At 40.7% G+C, this 17,106-nt stretch overlaps 1 long non-coding RNA gene and 1 other non-coding gene across 3 annotated transcripts in view; one reads left to right on the top strand and one right to left on the bottom strand.

Moving 5' to 3' along the window:
* The window catches only part of LOC110144913 (uncharacterized), an 87,677-nt gene extending 76,296 nt beyond the window's left edge, over positions 1 to 11,381 (top strand). For both annotated transcript variants that reach the window (XR_011490380.1, XR_011490381.1), the window contains one exon: positions 10,994 to 11,381. This is a non-coding gene — a long non-coding RNA (uncharacterized lncRNA). The remainder of the gene's footprint in view (positions 1 to 10,993) is intronic.
* Positions 8,128 to 8,234, bottom strand: LOC139037623 (U6 spliceosomal RNA). The gene has a single exon (XR_011490498.1). It is a non-coding gene; the product is annotated as a U6 spliceosomal RNA (small nuclear RNA).
* Positions 11,382 to 17,106: the final 5,725 nt, after the last annotated feature.

Below are 17,106 nucleotides of genomic sequence, written 5' to 3'. Positions count from 1 at the left end.
TGTGGGAGGAGATGGCTGGGAGAAGGGCTTCTAGTTCCCTCCAAGTTCCCACCAGTGGCTCAGTGGTGAAGAACCTGCCGGTCAATGCAGGAGCTGAGACTTGGGTTCGATCCCTGCGTTGGGAAGATACCCTGGAGGAGGGCATGGCAACCCACTCTAGTATTCTTGCCAGGAGAATTCCATGGACAGAGAATCCTGGTGGGCTACAGTCATAGGGAGAGAGGGGGACCTGGGTTCTGACAAGATTGGGAAGATTTGCTGTTTTCAGATTTTGTTAGGGGCAGGGATGGAGGATGTGAGTGGTAAATTTCTGAGCTGCAGGAAACTGCCCATCCCAGCCTCTCCTTTCAGGAGGGCCGGCTCCCTGCTAAGAGGGGCTGTAGCTTCCTGCTCCGCCGCTAGCCCCCCAGCCCACAACAGATTCACCACCTTTAAGGTTTTCTGTCTGTAAAACAAGGACGTGGGATGATAGTTTCAAAAGAGTCTGGGGCTGAGTGCTTGGAGAGTCAGGGCTTTTTTGGGAGTGGGGAGGTAGTGATCTTATTTTAAAAAGTTAATCAGTTCTGACCACTTTATAATAGAAAGAATGAATTCTTTGTCATATTGGGTGCTAAGTGATTATCCAGTTTTGGCTTGGAAAGAAGTAGCGTCAGTCATGTCTGACTCTTTGTGACCCTATGGGCTGTAGCCCGTCAGGCGGCTCTGTCCATGACAAGGAGATTCTCCAGGCAAGGATGCTGGAGTGGGTTGCCACGCCTGCCTCCAGGGGATCTTCCCAACCCAGAGATTGAACTCGCATCTCTTATTTCTCCTGCATTGGCAGGTAGGTTCTTTACCACTAGCGCCACCTGGGAAGCCCAGGTTTCGGTTTACCTTTTAATTTTTTTTTTTTTGACAAAAGAAGCAATTAATGTAGTTAATTCTAGAAATACTTTTCATGATTTTTTTATATTGTTTTCAAAGATTTTTCCTTTTCGTACAGAGACCAAGCACTCATGTATTATTTTTAATGGTTTTATTCTTTACACTTAAGTTTTAAAATATTACCTTTGTTTTTAAAATTTAAAATTAATACATACCCATTAAAAAACTCAACTAGTGTATGTGTGTGTATGTATATAATTTTCATGAGAAATTAAAATGCCACATTTACATCCAGTCCCATTACCTTCCCCAGAGGCAACTACCATTAACAATTGATGTGTGAATTCTTTCAACTTTCTTTAAAGTTGTGGCATATGCACGTGCATGGGTATGTGGCATTTATTTTTACATAAGTAAAACACACACACACGTATACTTAGCATTCTATGGCTTGGTTTTCTTCACACAACCCTAGCTCTTGGAGATCTTTCCATGCCAGTGCAGAGAACTGTACCTTATTCTTTTTAATTGCATGGTATTATGTATCACACATGTACTGTAATTTACAATTGACTTTTAAATTCATCTTTTGTGTCAATGAATGGTGTGAGATGAGGATCCAAATGGATTTCCCTCCCCCAAAGACCTGATTTTCCCAACAGCAACCCTTTCCCATGTGTTGGGAAGAGGGGATGTTTTAATTTATAGCCTGCTTTCTAAGTCAGGACAGTGGACAGTACTTTCTAAAGATAAGGATGACAAAATGTGCATGCCCCTCTCTGGTTAGATAGTGCATTCCTGTATGGATCATATTTGATCTCACAGTGACTCTATGGCACCTGAAGTTACTATTTTTAAAATTTTACACCTGAACAGGTGAGATATAAGGTATAAGGGGTGAGGTCAAGGGGCCACCTAGAGTCATGCAACTAAGTGTGGTCTGGGGCTTGAGTTCAGATTTGCTCATGTCCAACTCTGAGCTCTCCTGGCCACTGAGGCCAGGACCAGGAGGAGTTTCAGCACGTCAAAGCCATTAAGAGGGTGAGCACCTTTTTCTTCCTTCCTCCCTGCCACCTACTCTTTTTCCTTCTTTCTTTCAACAATTATTTATTGAGTGTCCTTGGTGTGACAGGCACTGTGCTAGGGTCTGCCATAGAAAAGCTTCAGAACTTTCAGAAACTGCTTATTCTCCGTTTCAGCTGCTTCATCTGAATACATGATCTATGAGATACGTTTAAGCACCATGATTCTATAAAAAAAAGGTTCTTCCAATTAACCAGGAAATTAAATCCAGCAAATCACCCATTTCCTGAAACGTTTTGTTTAAAATCAAGGATTTACTGTATTATTTGGAGATCTGCTTAGGCTCCCAGCATGGGAAGGGATTCAACACAATCTCTTGTTCTGTCTGGCCTCTTGCAGGTGATTGATACATTTTTCAGGAGAAATGTTGCCTAGTCTCTCTGCTTCTCTTTAAAACAACAAATGTTTATTATTTCACAGTCTCTGTGGGTCAGGAATCTGAGCATGACTTCGCTGGGTTTCTCTGGCTGCGGTCTCCCCAGGCTGCATCCTCTTGCCCTGGGGGAGGACCAGTTTCCAAGCTCACTCACTCGCTGTGAGTAGGATTTGCTGGCAGGATTCTGCTTCTCACTGGCTGGTGGCTGAAAGCTTTAAATTCCTGCTCTGAGAGCCTTTCCCACAGGGCTGCTCCCAATGTGGGATATAACATGAGGACTGACTTCCTTTAGAGCAAGCGAGTAAGAGAAGGTGTGTCCAAACAGAAGCCACAGGCCTTTTGCACCTCACTTGGGATGTAAGATCCCATCACCTCTGCCACTCGAGGTGGGAGCAAGGGGGCCTGCTGACTTCAAGGCTGCCGGTCACTGTAGGAATCGCTGCTCCTCAGCTGAGGTCCAGAGAGGCTAAGAAGCTCTGCTCAGTTGTACAAGTGGCAGTGGGGGAGCTGGGGGACAGCCTGGTAGTCTGGCTGCCAGGTTGCTCTCAGCCTTGCTCTGCTCTTCTGCCTCCTGGTTAGAAGGCAGAGTGGACGGGCTCCCGTATTTAGGGCCAGCAGGTGTGGGTCACATGGGGAAAGTCTGACTTGGGCTGGCATCTCCTTTGGGAAACGAATAGAGGAAAAGCTTTCATTAGCTTAGTTATAATAGGTTTTGTGTTAAAATCTGAAATACATGGACCTAATAGTGGTTTTCCAAAAGAAGAGAGTGCAAGAGAATAATGGAGAAGGGTACATGTCCCCCATGGGGCTTCCCACGTGGCTCAGTGGTAAATAATCCAAGTGCCAATGCAGGGACCTCAGAAGACACAGGTTCGATCCCTGGGTTGGGAAGATCCTCTGGAGGAGGAAATGGCCACCGACTTCAGTATTCTTGCCTGGTAAATTCCACGGACTGAGGAGCCTGGTGGGCTACCGTACATAGGGTTGCAAAGAGTTGGACACCACTGAGAGACTGGGCACATAAACTCACCTCCCAAACATTCTTTCCCCCGGTCCTTTACTTGTCCTCTTCAGAAGTAGTCCCAGGTGCCACATTCTTGTGCATCCTTCCAGAGATATTCTGTGCTTGTACAAGCTGGTGGGAACAGCCCTTCTTTTTAAATACATGCATGAGAGTAAGAAGAGGCCACACAGGGTAAGAGATGAGAAGGAGTCATCCAGTGTTTATTAAAAACAGAAAACCGAAGTCCTACCAAGCAAGAAGAGACAGATGATAAGATCACCTAACAAGAAAATGGACTAAAGACATTTTGCAAAGGAGGAAAGGAACATGGCCACTACATATGAGTTGATGCCGGAATTTACCCGTCCCAATCGCAATGAGACTCAAGCACACCTCATAATGCAGTGAGGATGTGAAGGGTGGAGAGCAGTAAGAGCTGCTGCCCGCAGTGTGTGTGTGCCTCAGTTTCCCCACAGCTCCATCAGCATGTGGAGTTGTCACTGCATCTTGTTTTCGCTGTTCTCACAGGTGACCATTCTAGGTTGTTCCTTTAAAAAATGCTATTGCTAAAATTTGTTTTGAAAAGCAATGAATAGATAACATGTGGAATTTCTGTTTCTTTGTGAGAATAAGCAGATTTGATCCGAGCACTTTGATTTCAACTCTGATTTGTTTGTTTGAGATTTTTTTTTTTTTTTAAGAAAAAGTAAAAACAGGGGAAGCCCTCTATGCGTTCTTTCACATTCCATTTCCACTGGCTCAGAGATAATGTCTTATTCTGAATTTGCTTATCACTTCCACAAATATTTTAATGCTATTTCTATGCATAATAATATATAATACTGGTTTTCATGTTTAAAGCTGTATCTACATGTTATCATACTGTACATATCATCAAGCAGTAAGGTTTTCTTTTTTTAAAAATTTGACATGGTATCTTTGAGGGTACTCTGTGCTAATGTATATAGCTCTAGTCTATTCATTTTAACTACTGTGTAGTGTTCTGTTGAACCAGTTTTTTTGTTTTTTTTTTCCATTTATTTTTATTAGTTGGAGGCTAATTACTTTACAACATTGCAGTGGTTTTTGTCATACATTGAAATGAATTAGCCATGGATTTACATGTATTCCCCATCCCGGTCCCCCCTCCCACCTCCCTCTCCACCCGATCCCTCTGGGTCTTCCCAGTGCACCAGGCCTGAGCACTTGTCTCATGCACCCAACCTGGGCTGGTGATCTGTTTCACCCTAGATAATATACATGTTTCGATGCTGTTCTCTTGAAACATCCCACCCTCGCCTTCTCCCAGAGTCCACAAGTCTGTTCTATACATCTGAGTCTCTTTTTCTTTTTTTGCATATAAGGTTATTGTTACCATCTTTCTAAATTCCATATATATGTGTTAGTATACTGTAATGGTCTTTATCTTTCTGGCTTACTTCGCTCTGTATAATGGGCTCCAGTTTCATCCATCTCATTAGAACTGATTCAAATGAATTCTTTTTAATGGCTGAGTAATATTCCATGGTGTATATATACCACAGCTTCCTCATCCATTCGTCTGCTGATGGGCATCTAGGTTGCTTCCATGTCCTGGCTATTATAAACAGTGCTGCGATGAACATTGGGGTGCACGTGTCTCTTTCAGATCTGGTTTCCTCAGTGTGTATGCCCAGAAGTGGGATTGCTGGGTCATATGGCAGTTCTATTTTCAGCTTTTTAAGAAATCTCCACACTGTTTTCCATAGTGGCTGTACTAATTTGCATTCCCACCAACAGTGTAAGAGGGTTCCCTTTTCTCCACACCCTCTCCAGCATTTATTGTTTGTAGACTTTTGGATAGCAGCTATCCTGACTGGCGTGTAATGGTACCTCATTGTGAACCACAGTTTGTTTATCCATCATCTCATCGGTGGGTTTAAGTTGTTTCCATATTTCTCCTGTTATAAGCAGTACATCTCTGTGCATCTCTAGGAGTGGAATTCCTGTATCAGATGTGTGTCTCTAACTCTAGCCCTGTTCTTCAAAGGGCTTATACCAATGTTCACTCCCCCTGCAGCTTGTGAAAGGCCCCATTTCTTTTCTCTACCTCTTCACCAGCACTTAATATTGTTAGCTTTCTTCTGTATGTCAATCTGCTTGGTGGGAAATGGTATTTCAGTGGTGACTTAATTGGCAATTTCCTGATTACTGACTTGGTTAAGCATCTTTTTGTATGCGCATTAGCCACTGGGTGTCCTCTTGTGAAAGATGCATCCTCATCTCTTGTCCATTTTTTCAACTAGATTGTTTTTCTTGCTGACTTGTAAGCATTCTTCAAATATTCTAGATTTTCATCCCTTTCCACTTGTACAGATCACAAATATCTTCCCTTGTCTTCATAGTCTGCAATTTGCTTCTGGCTTTGCTTGCGATTTTTTTTTTTTATAAAAGTTATTAATAACAATATAGTCAAATTTACCAATCTTTTTCTTTATGACTTGTTTTTTGTACTTAGTTTGGAAATCCTTCCCTCCTCTGAAAGTGTAAAACTATTCCCTTCTGTTTTCTTCTAAAAGTTTTGATATATATTTTTCACTTAGGTATTTAATCCATATGTAATTTCTTTAAAAATTTATATTAAAGATCTGCTTTTATTTTGTTTTTCCAAATGAGATAACCTATTGACTGAGTATCATTTATTAAATAGTTTATTTTTTCCTTCCAGATTCAAAGTGCCATTTGTATCATATACCAAGTTTACGAATATGCCTGGACCTGTTTTCCAACCTTTGTCTGCTCCTTTTCTGTTTGTTTTTTTGTTCCTTGTGCTGATACCAAGTCCAGAACAGTAGGTTAATAAGCATTTAAAATATCTGATAGGCTTGTTGCTGGTCCTTGTTCTTTGTCTTCAAAGTTGACTGTGGCCGTACTAGGCCTTTGTTCTTCCATATGCCCTTTTTGATCAGTGTGTTGGGCTTTATCTAAACCCACAAGGTTCAGAGAAATGTAGACAATCTGTGCATAATTGACATATTTATGGTATGTGGTCTTCTCATCCATGAATGTGATCTAATTCTCTATTCAGGCTTCCTTTTATGCCTTTTGATAACATTCTGTAACTTTCTTCAAAGGATCTTGAACATTGTTACAGGGAAATGTGCCCTTTGATCATGATTTCTGTGAGGAAGTATTTTCCCCAAGCAGACTTTCTTCTTTTACCCACTTCACCTGGGAGAGTTGCATTGACTCATCGGGTGTCAAATTTGCAAAGACTAACTCAGTTCAGCTCTATTCTGTTTACTTTCAGGGAATAAGAAGCCTGTAGTGAGCAGGCAATTTTCTTGTTCCTCCAAAGCAGGCTGTTTTTTGCTGAAAGTTCCGTTGAATATAAGTTGTGACAATAGCATCCTTCTCTTGTTGCTGACATCAGAGAAAAAGCTTCTATATTTTTTTTCCCCATTGTGATGTTTCCTACAGGTTTTTTGATAGATACCTTGTATTAGACCCTCTAAGTTACCATGGGTTGTTTTGTTTTTTTAATCAGGAATGGATGTTGAATTTTATAAAATTATTTTCTATACTTATTGAAGTAATTGTATGTTTTTCCTCCTTTATTCTGTTTACAGGTGAATTAAATTGATTTTTTTACTTGTAACTTTGAATTTTGGTGAGATTTAAAACTTACCTAAAAAATTTATTTGTACAAGGACTACTCATAACTCTACCCATATGTACACACACACATACCCAGTTGTTTGGATTTTGCCTCATTTGTTTTATCATTTTATATATTCATATGTGTATATACATATATATATTACTTATTTTTCTGAACCATTCTAGACTAGATTAGAGATATTGTGAAACTTTACCCCTAAATACTTTAAGTGTATATTTGTTAAGAACAAAGACATTCTCTTATATAACTGAAGTTCATTAATCAAGTTAGGAAACTAAGCACTGATCCATGACTATTCCTATGTGTGAATGTTAAACTAACCTTTCATTCTTGGAATAAACCAATACAATATGACATTTTGTCCTCATTATACGTATGTCATTGGATTTTATTAGCTTAAAAAAAAACACATGTATTTATGAGAGAACTTGGGCCTGTATTATCTTCTTGCTCAGTTTAAAAAAGTTGGGAAGTATTCTCTTTTTTTTCCACTCCCTGAATGAGTTGTAAACAATCGAAACTATTTCTTCATTAAATTTTATGAAGAATATACCCTTGAAGAAGAGAGAAGGTTTTACATTTGGGATTCAGTTTAGTAGATACAAGACTAGATTTTCTCTATTTTTGTGTCCATTTAGTAAATAATTTTTAAATTGTCATTTAATCTAATTTTCTAGTTTATTGTCATAAAGTTGCTCTTAATATTATTCTATTGTCTTTTAAATATATGAGCATATATAATTATGTCCTCTTTTTCATTCCTAATATTTTTATTTGTGCCTTCTGTCTTTTCTCCCCCTTGATTAGTCTTATTATGAATTTATTTATTTTATTACTCTTTAAATAACCAACTTTGGCCATATTGTTTCTCTTCTACATATTTACTTCTGGTTTTTTTAACTCCTATTTTTCTGTTTTTAATTTCTTCTTTTTGCTTTCTTTGGATTTAATTTCCTGCTCTTTTTCTTTTAACTTCTTAAGATTAATTCTAAGAACACTGATTTTCAGTCTTTTTTTCTTTCCTAATAAATACTTTTAAGGCTATACTTTTTTTTTAAACACAACTTTAGCAGCTTTCCATACAGTATATTCATCGTAATTTCAAAATACTTTCTAATTTCTTTTTTTTCCCCCAAATTCAAAAATATGGAATGCTTCACGAATTTTCGTGTCATCCTTGCGCAGGGGCCATGTTAATCTTCTCTGTATCGTTCCAATTTTAGTATACGTGCTGCCGAAGCGAGCACCAAAATACTTTCTAATTTCTATTAAGATTTCTTCTTTGACTCAAAATGTAGCAGTTTATTACTTAACTCCTAAATATATGTAGAGATTTCTAGTTTTATGTAATTGATGTTTAGTTTAATTTTACTACAGTCAGAGAATATACTTTATATGACTTCTGTGCCTTCACATTTTTTGAGACTTTCTTTATGATAATATTCTTTCTTTAATGTATATGTACATATACTTTTTCTCTGTGTGTTATAGGTAAATTACTAAATACTGCTTTCTAATTAGCATTTTTTCTATAGTATCCAGTCTAGAGTTGATCTTATATAAAATGAGTTTTTTAAATTAATATCTTTTGTATCCTGAGCCTTAGAAAGTTAACTCTTTTTCATATATTCCTGTTATTCTTTTATTTCTTCCTTCTTTACATTTCCCTGGTCTTTTAAAATGAAAATTATTATTTAATTTATGTATTTTTGCATTATAAACATATATATTTAAAATTTAAAAAGTCTTTTCTAGGCTATTTCATAGCTTTGATTTAATAATGAATGAATTCACATTTATATCCTGATTTCATTCTCACTGAATTTCTCCTTTGGCTTGGGATTTGGGTTTGTGTACTTACTGTGAGTGGGAAAATTTTGCTTATGTTTTTTCTTTCTCTCTCCACCATATCCCTCCCCATATTTTCCTCTTCCTATAGTGGTTTTGGGGCTTCCCATGTGGCTCAGAGGTAAAGAATCCACTTGTAATACAGGAGATGAGGGTTTTATCCCTGAGTCTGGAATATTCTCTGGAGGGGGAAATGGCAACCCACTCTAGTATTCTTGCCTGGGAAATCCCCTGGGCAGAGGAGCCTGGTGGGCTACAGTCCATGGGGTCACAAAGAGTCAGAGATAACTGAATATGCACACATACACCCATAATGATCTTACAGTTGTTCAGAGCTGTTGTGATCTTGCTGCTAATCCTTAGCCATTTTCACTATTTCAAGGCTTTCTTTTCATTGTGATATTGGGAATATCATGTTCACAGTTACTAAATTTGATTGAGGTTCTTTGTTGTAAAGCCTTTTTCTGTCTTTCTGTCTTCCCTAGCCAAAGCCCCAAACATTGTCTTGTCAGCAGCTTAATTTTTCAGATTTCTTTCATCCCAGCTCTTGCTTTTCTCAATGAAAATGACTCTAGTTCCCCTCTCACACAGAGCACTAGTAATCCCCTCAGTCTTCAGGAGAGAAATTCTAGATCATTGCTACCTGCAGGCTCGTGGTTTCAGCTGCTGCTCACCACCTTTTGTTTCTGTCGTGCTCAGAAGCTCAGTCATGTCTGACTCTTTGGGACCCCATGGACTGTAAGCTCTGCCAAGCTCCTCTGTCCATGGAATTTCTCGGGCTAGAATACTGGGGTGAATTGCCATTTCCTTCTCCAGGGGATTTTCCCAACCCAAGGATCAAACCTGCATCTCTAACGTCTCCTGCATTAGCAGGCAGATTTTTGACCATTAGCGAGAGGCCAATTATTTTGCTTCTGTTTTGTTTCTTACCTGACATTACTATGCCTTTGCAGCAAAGAGGGTGTGAGACACAGCATGAACTCACTGAACTGACTTGATCTGGGTTCTGTCCTGATTGAATTACTCTGTATTCTTCTTCTAGTCAATGTCATCCTTTCGGTCGCATAGTTCTGGGTATGGCTTAGATGCTGGACCTGGGTGATAGCAGAAGACTCCTACTCTCAGCTCCCAAAGGGTTTTCTGCACTATCTCTCGGGGAACTTTGACTGGAAAAGGAGACGTCAGCTGCAAAGGCCTTAAGGTTTCCCTGTAGGGGTGGTCATGGAGGAAAGAGAGGTATGGAGGACAAGCTTTTTTCCACCTTGCTCTGCCCTGCCAAACTTTCCAGAGAAAAACAATTTCTTAAAGGCCAGAAACATAGATATGGAAATATTGAAAGAATAAGCCATTAGCTGCCTACATAGTGTCACTTTTTTATATTTCTTATGATACTGTAAAAAAGAAATCTCAAAAATTCCCAGTTAGCAAATAAAAATAAAGAAAAATTATAAACTTTTTAATGTAAATAGCTAGGATATGGAGAATTGGAATTAAAATTTTCTGCTATAGTTATTTTATATTACTTGCTGGTAATGAATTTTGCTTAAAGAATATTTGAAAAATTGCATATTTAAATGATCTAACTTGTGTATTAATTGGTTCATGAGATTTTTTTAAATAAAAAATTTCTAGTGAGTCTGAATTATAACTAAATTGGTACATGGTATAGAACTCTTTAATTGGAAAAAATATAGATCAATTTTTTTTCTAGGATAAAGCTGAACATAATAGCTGGTTCACTGTAAACTGTCTCTTTAGAGCCTGTTAAAATAGTATAGAGGCGCATTCAATTTTGTGTGTGTATGTATGTGACTACAAGGGGTTAAAAACCCAGGTTCTCTTAATTCTGAGAGCATGTGGTGGCCAGCCCAGAGCCAGATTGAGCCATGTTAATTTCCCAGAAGATTTCAAAGAATTATCTTTTGAAAAGGGGAAGTTTGGCTAATAAAAACCAGGATAACCTCCGGCAGTCACATGGAGAAGAATAGAAACAAATTACTCCTGGCTTGTTCGACATTGTTGCTGGGGGGCTTTCTCTGGCTTAACCAGACTGCTTTGTTTTTCTTTACTCCAAAGAGGGAAGTTATTTCAGTAATGTCCTGAGAAAGGTAGGAGCTCAAAGTTGTGCCAAGTGCTCATCTGTGTCTTCTCTTTTTAGGTTCAGTTCTCTGGGAAGCATGTGAAGATTGTCCGGGCTTTTGTGCCATCCGGTCCTGGGTTTGAATTCCTATTTTGCCACTGATATCCAGGAGATGAGAGAAATTTATGTTTCCAGTCTGAGCTTCAACATCTGCATCTCTTAAGGAAGATAATTCATACCTACCTCATGACCATGATGGTGAAGATTTGGATATGATAAGGACTGTGATGTGTAGGTGCTGAAAAAAATGCATAGGGATTCCCAGATTCCTCCTCCTCTTCTCTTCTCTGACAGTTCCTGAAATCTCACCTCTCTTGTAAGTAGATTCTTGAAAGCTGGAGCCAGATGACTGATACAGGTTTTGTGTGAAGATGAAGGAATTTTAAAATAAAATATTGGTTATCTATTGGCTGTATAACAAATTACCCTCCGCCCCCCACCCCCTGCCCCTGACCCCAATCTTACAGTTTGAAACAACCGTTTCACTGTGCTCACAGATTCTGTAGGTCAGGAATTCAAAAAGAGCATAGCTCCATGATGCTATGGCCTCAGCTGGGAGAACTCAAGGCTGGGAGAAGAAATCCTGTGTAGGTACCTTCACTCATGTTTGCTGCCCAGCGAGCCCTCACATTATGAGCACTTATACATGGCAGCTCCATGTGGCTTGGGCTTCCTCACAATACGGCCACGCTGTATCACTTCAGTCGTGTCCAACTCTTTGCCACCCACCAGACTCCTCTGTCCATGGGATTCTCCAGGCAAGAATACTGGAGTGGGTTGCCATTTCCTCCTTCAGGAAATGTTCTCAACCCAGGGATCAAATCTGTGTCTCATGTCTCCTCCATTGGCCTGGGGGTTCTTTACCACTAGTGCTACCTGGGAAGCAGTGGCCTTTATTGTATGGCAATCAAGGGTCTGAAGGCAAGTTTCCTGAGAGAACCAAGCAAAAACTGTAACACTTTTCTGGTCCCAGCCTTGGGAGTCACATCCTATCACTGCTGTGACTCTCAAGCATCTCTGAGTTCAAGAGGAGGAAAGAGACTCCACCTCTTAAAGGGTGGAGCGTCAAGATCACATTGTAAGAACACATGAAATGGGAACTATTGTTATAGACTCTTTAGAAAATACAATTTGCCACAGGGGTGAGGCAATAATGTTAAGTCCTCAAACTTTTTGACTAGATCAGGTAGGAGTGTGAGAGATAGATTTGAGAAGAACACCTTCAAGGCCATTGACACAATGATTCAGGCTGAAATAATGAGTGGAGAAAAGGGAAAGTAGAGTAGCAGACATTGAGATAGGATCAGTCTCATGCAGGCGATGAAGAAGAAAATGAAAAGGGGGAAAACAGTCAAGAGACTCTGAGGTTTTGACCATGGATGCTCAGAAGGGTGGTGCCGCCATTACCTGAAACAGGGAAGTCACAGAGAAAAGCAGGAACCTCCTCTTCCCTCTCTACTGACCACAGACTTGCTAATCTTCCAACAGTCCACATACATAAGTCTCAATCTAATTTTCATGCATGCTCTTTGCTTTTCATAGATCTGCAAGGTAGCTCGGATACCGAGGTCTCAGTAAGTCTCTAAGGGGCTGGGATGATGGCTCTTTGAGACATGACATCAAGGGCTGCAACTGGAAATGAAGCCACTTATGAATCTGGTTTGAATCAAGATCTTGTGTTAACTAAGCTTTCCTATATAACTAAAAATCCAGGAAGAAACAACTGCCCATGTGGAGCTTCTACAAAATGTTTTAATACCATCATGAAAGGTATGAAGCAAACATTCCCTGGGGAAGGATTTCAGGTTTCCTTTATAAGTATTATCTGTCCTTGGAGATCAGGCCCTTAGGAAAGCCAGACTTGATCACATTTTCAAGGCTCTGTTGGCAGTATCCTCTTCCCTGGTCTCTGCTATCCAGGGTACAGAGATGGTTTAAGTAATGGTTTAACTTCACTTCATTCCAGAGAATTCGGGGTTCACAAGAGATGTTGCAATGAAATTAGTTATAAGATCATTTAATAACATTCCAGGGCTTCCCTGGTGGCTCAGTGGTAAAGAATCCGCCTGCCAATGCAGGAGACATGGGTTTGATCCCTGATGCAGGGAGATCCCACGTGCTGTGGTGCCACTAATGCCACACCTATTGAGCCTGTGGTCTAGAATCTTGAAGCCACAACCCAACTGTGCCCATATGCTGCAATTACTTAAGCCTGCATGGCCTAGAGCTTATGCTCCACAACAAGAGAAGCCACTTCAATGAGAAGCCTGCGTACCACAGCTAGAGAGTAGCCCCTACTCACTGCAACTCGAGAGAAGCCTTCACAGCAATGAAGACCCAGCACAGCCAAAAACAAATGAATAAATAAATGAGATTATATATTAAAAAAAAATGTTCTAAACGAGGGTTGTCCTTCTTCTAGTGGCCAAGGGAAGCTAAGCAATTACTCCAGAGAAATCACCATTGCTCAGACGTTTCAGGAACTGGCCTTTAGGAACTGTTTCTGAAATCACTCCACGAAACCATCTTCACTATATACTTTATTTTTGACCCCCATTGCCTTACCCACTTTCATTTGTAAGTGACAGGGATTAACTCAATTTAAGTGAAAACAGCAAATTTATTGGTTCCCATAACTGGAAAGGCTGGAGCAAATCAGCATCAAGTCTGACTGGATTTAGGGGTTTTAATGGTATCGTCAAATCTCTGCCTCTTCCAGTTCTCTCTGTAAGTTCACCTCATTTTCCATCATTGCAGTTGACTTCCTGCATGTGCCAAGCAGGATGGCTACCCCAAGACTACGTCATCCCAGTTTAGTAACCTCTAGGAAAGGATGGCCTGCTCCCCACTAATCCTCACTTCCCCGTTCCCACCATTGTTCTCATATCAATCCCAAGCAGGACTCTCTTTGTCCCAGGCTGAGGCTGCACGTCCATGACTATGGCTAGGAGGGAAAGATTTGTTACCAGGAAAAAAATTTTTAAAAGCAGGCAAAGCACATGCTCTGGGAAGACAAAAATAGTAGTGGCCAGTGGCTGTCTCATCTGCTTTGGTCAGCATTCTTGACACTGATTAACCTTTAATTGTTCCCAAAACCAACCCTGGGAGCTTGTTAGAAATGCAGACTCTCAAGATTCATCCTCGCCCTACTGAATCAGAGCCTGCAGTTCAGCAAGTTCCTCTGTGAGTCTCCCGTACGTTACATTTGGAAACAGCTGGGCCAGAGGAGAAAGGCAGGGCAATGACTCTGAAGGAGCTTTCCAAAAAGGACTTCTGTTCATGGCAGCATGACTAGAACAGGCAACCAGCCTGCCTGGGTTAATACCACAAGGATGGTAGCAGGCCTGGGCACCACACTGGTGTCCCAGTCAGGGATGCAAACACAAGACTTTGGTTCAAGGTCAGAGGCAGACTGCACGAAGGAGGCGATGCTCATTCTGCTCACCTTTTGAACCAGGCACTCCTTGAGCTCCCAGAGTTCCTGGGTGGGCCACGTCTGCAGTGCCTTCAGCAGCTTCGACAGAGAAGAGAAGAAAGCTTCAAAGCAGGAATGTCCACTCCAGGGCTCTTATAATGCAGGCCAAAGCTGATGTGACTTTGCTCTCTCTCTTTCTTTTTAAAACAGACCTTTACTGCAGTCATTAGATTAGAATGATTCTGAAATTTGGATCTGATCTAGTTGCAAATAGAGCCACTTCATGCATAAGTTTATGCAAAACACAATCATACCTAGACAGACTTTGCCCTTTCCCCAGCACATTAGTCATAGGAATTGGATGTAGAAATTAAGTAAATTCTCAGTCAGCTCAATCAGCTCCCCTTTCACTTACTTACTTTCAATAGAGTATTTCTGTTAGAAGGGTTGCAGAAATGAAAGCCAGTGGAAGTGTAGTTAGATAGAAAGGTTTAAAGGACTTGAGGTCTGGGCCAGAAACTGGAATTGCTTCCTGATGCCTGTCTCAAGGCCATGAGGCCTTGGAAACACAACAATGGAATGTGACACAGGCTGTAATCCAAAGTGATGGGGAGCAGACTTCCCTGGGTCTCCAGGCTACTCTGTCCTTTCAGGGACGGTTCTCCCAAACAGTGTCATTCCCCTGCATGCCTCCCCTCAGGTGGCCACACAGTCCTGAGAACTCGAGAGATGCCTTTGCATGCAGAATCCTACCAAGTCCTAGAGTGTGGGGTAAGGAAGTGGTTTCCAGAATCAGACTCACTGAATCCTTTTTGCCACTTACAGATGCATGATATTGGGCAAATTCCATAATTCAATCTCCTCAACTATAAGATAGGGTTAGCAATAGGATCATTGCGAGGATTAGATGAGAAAATGTGTAAGAAATGAGGCATCAGAGCCTGTATCTTTTCCTGAGCACCCGGAACAGAGGAGGCATCAACCCTGGATGTTAAAGCACTTAGCTCTCTGCCCAGAGCATGACAAGTGCTTAAGTCACAGTAGCTGTTACTATTCCCTAACCTTTATTCAGTTCTGGTTGATAGTTTCTCTCAAGATGCTGCGTGGTCAGCACCTGCATTCCATTCACATATGATGAATGTGAATTAACGTGACCTCAGGATTGAGAATTTCATGACATTCTTCTCTTGAGATAATTGGACACACTCTGAGGCTTTAGTGAAACGTGGCGTCCTGGACAAATTTAGAGTTCTCAATATGTAGTTACTGCTCTTGATCGCATTAGGAAGAAGGCTCTGGCATCCACACTCATTCTCTGAGGTTCTTGTGGCTCATCTTGTAAATAACCTCTTCCTGTGCACAAGCAAACAGCACTTGGGGGACTTGAGCTCATGACTCTCTTAGAGAGATCACTTTATTCCCTCTGGCTATTTTTAGTACTGGGCCTGTGCTTACTCACAACAAGTATTTGGGTTTCTGGCCTGGGTTAATTTTTTTTTTTTTTTTTTTATTCTACACAGTTGTTGAGTGCCTCACCTGGATTAGGCAGAGTGCTGTGTACAGTTTAGTTCAGTCGCTCATTTGTGTCCGACCCTTTGTGACCCTATGGACTGCAGCACGCCGGACCTCCCTGTCCATCACCAACTCCCAGAGTTTACCCAAACTCATTGAGTCAGTGATGCCATCCAACCACCTCATCTTCTGTCGTCCCCTTCTCCTCCCACCTTCAATCTTTCCCAGCATCAGGGTCTTTTCAAATGAGTCAGTTCTTCGCATCAGGTGGCCAAAGTATTGGAGTTTCAGCTTCAGCATCAGTCCTTCCAATGAATATTCAGGACTGACTTCCTTTAGGATGGACTGGTTGGACCTCCTTGCAGTCCAAGGGACTCTCAAGAGTCTTCTCCAACACCACAGTTCAAAAGCATCAATTCTTTGGCACTCAGCTTTCTTTGTAGTCTAACTCTCACATCCATACATGACCACTGGAAAAACCACAGCTTTGACTAGACGGCCCTTTGCTGGCAAAGTAATGTCTCTACTTTTTAATATGCTGTCTAGGTTGGTCATACCTTTTCTTCCAAGGAGCAAATGTCTTTTAATTTCATGGCTGCAGTCACCATCTGCAGTGATTTTGGAGCCCAGAAAAATAAAGTCTCTCACTGTTTCTACTGTTTCCCCATTTATTTGCCATGAAGTGATGGGACCTGATGCCATGATCTTAGTTTTCTGAATGTTGACTTTTAAGCCAACTTTTTCCCTCTCCTCTTTCACTTTCATCAAGAGGCTCTTTAGTTCTTCTTCACTTTTACTGCCATAAGGGTGGTGTCATCTACATATCTGAGATAATTGATAATTCTCTGAGCAATCTTGATTCCAGCTTGTGTTTCATCCAGCCTGGGCTTTCACATGATGTACTCTGCATATAAGTTAAATAAGCAGGGTGACAATATACAGCCTTGATGTACTCCTTTTCCTATTTGGAACCAGTCTGTTGTTCCATGTCCAGTTATAACTGTTGCTTCTTGATCTGCATACAGATTTCTCAGGAGGTAGGTCAGATGGTCTAGTATTTGCATCTCTTGAAGAATTTTCCACAGTTCGTTGTGATCCATATAGTCAAAGACTTTGGCATAGTCAATAAAACAGAAGTAGATGTTTTTCTGGAACTCTCTTGCTTTTTGTATGATCCAACAGATGTTGGCAGTTTGATCTCTGG

This window comes from Odocoileus virginianus, chromosome 11 (genome assembly GCF_023699985.2).
Source record: "Odocoileus virginianus isolate 20LAN1187 ecotype Illinois chromosome 11, Ovbor_1.2, whole genome shotgun sequence".
In the NCBI taxonomy this organism is placed as follows: Eukaryota; Metazoa; Chordata; class Mammalia; order Artiodactyla; family Cervidae; genus Odocoileus; species Odocoileus virginianus.
Note: the sequence above shows the minus strand (reverse complement) of the source record. Positions and strands in the feature narration are given on the sequence as shown.